Source organism: Budorcas taxicolor, chromosome 8 (genome assembly GCF_023091745.1).
Source record: "Budorcas taxicolor isolate Tak-1 chromosome 8, Takin1.1, whole genome shotgun sequence".
Lineage (NCBI taxonomy): Eukaryota > Metazoa > Chordata > Mammalia > Artiodactyla > Bovidae > Budorcas > Budorcas taxicolor.
Genome location: NC_068917.1, coordinates 22,633,051 through 22,634,478, shown reverse-complemented (window position 1 = coordinate 22,634,478; position 1,428 = coordinate 22,633,051). Strand labels below are relative to the sequence as shown.

Sequence of the window (1,428 nt, the reverse complement as noted above, 5' to 3'; positions counted from 1 at the left end):
TTTCGTCCATCTCATCAGAACTGATTCAAATGAATTCTTTTTAACGGCTGAGTAATACTCCATTGTGTATATGTACCACAGCTTTCTTATCCATTCATCTGCTGATGGACATACTTGTGCCTGTTTCAATCGATCGACTAATAGTAGTCAAATATTGTTTTAACAGAGCGAGTATCATCTGACCAGGTTAAATATCAAACAGATAAAAGTGAAAGTGAAAGAGAAGTCGCTCAGTCGTGTCCAACTCTTTGCGACCCCATGGACTGGTAGCCTACCAGGCTCCTCCCTCCATGGGATTCTCCAGGCAAGAGTACTGGAGTGGGTTGCCATTTCCTTCTCCAGGGGATCTTCCCGACCCAGGGATCGAACCTGGATCTCCTGAATTCCAGGCAGATGCTTTAACCTCTGAGTGACCGGGGAAGCCCAAAGTAACTGTTGCCTTGGCCGGGAATCGAACCCGGGTCAACTGCTTGGAAGGCAGCTATGCTAACCACTATACCACCAACACCTGAGCAAACAGATAAAGGCCAACTTTAACCAAAGAGGAGAATTTCCTTTAGAGTCATTGATACTCCATCACTTTAAAAAGGACAGGTATTGTAGGTATCATCCTTAATAATTAATATAAGATGGAATTTATGTTATTTTAGAACCAGCTTCATGGGTTTGCAGCTTGTGAAGTCACACGGGGTCCTGCACTTAGAGGGGTTCCATGCTTAGTTTAATATTTGGCTACTGCCATCTTGAATTTTGTAATTTTTGAATATGAGGCTTCATGTTTTCCTTTTACATTGGACCTTTCAAATTATGTAGCCAACCTGGTTATATTTTATGATGTATTTATACTTTTGTTTTAATTTGTCTTCCAAGTCGCCAGTATGTCCCAGCATACATAGCTACCAGTGTAGGGGTTGAAGTTTTTTTGGTTTTGTTTCCTTTTTTTTTTCAATATAGTTGATAAGGTATTCTTTCATATTCCCCATATTTGTATTCAGAAATCTAGAGTAGGAACTGAATTGATATTTGGATTGAAAGTCAGTCACAAAATAAAATTTTAATTGGTCAGTGCTTCCCTGGTAGTTTAGCTGGTAAAGAATTCACCTGCAATTCAGGAAACCCAGGTTCGATGCCTGGGTCAGGAAGATCCACTGGAGAAAAGGATAGGCTACCCACTCCAGTCTTCTTGGGCTTCCCTGGTGGCTGGTAAAGAATCCACCTGTAATGTGGGATACCTGGGTTCAATCCCTGGATTGGGAAGATCCCCTAGAGAAGGGAACGGTTACCCACTCCAGTATTCTAGCCTGGAGAATTCCATGGACTGTATAGTCCATGGGGTCACATAGAGTCAGACATGACTGAGCAATTTTCACTTTCACTTCATGGAAAAGAATTATAAAAATATCCAGGAAATGCAGATAAAGACTAGAC

At 41.3% G+C, this 1,428-nt stretch overlaps 1 non-coding gene across 1 annotated transcript; it reads right to left on the bottom strand.

The window, feature by feature from the left end:
- Nucleotides 1–436: 436 nt before the first annotated feature.
- Nucleotides 437–508, bottom strand: TRNAG-UCC (transfer RNA glycine (anticodon UCC)). The gene has a single exon. It is a non-coding gene; the product is annotated as a tRNA-Gly (tRNA).
- Nucleotides 509–1,428: the final 920 nt, after the last annotated feature.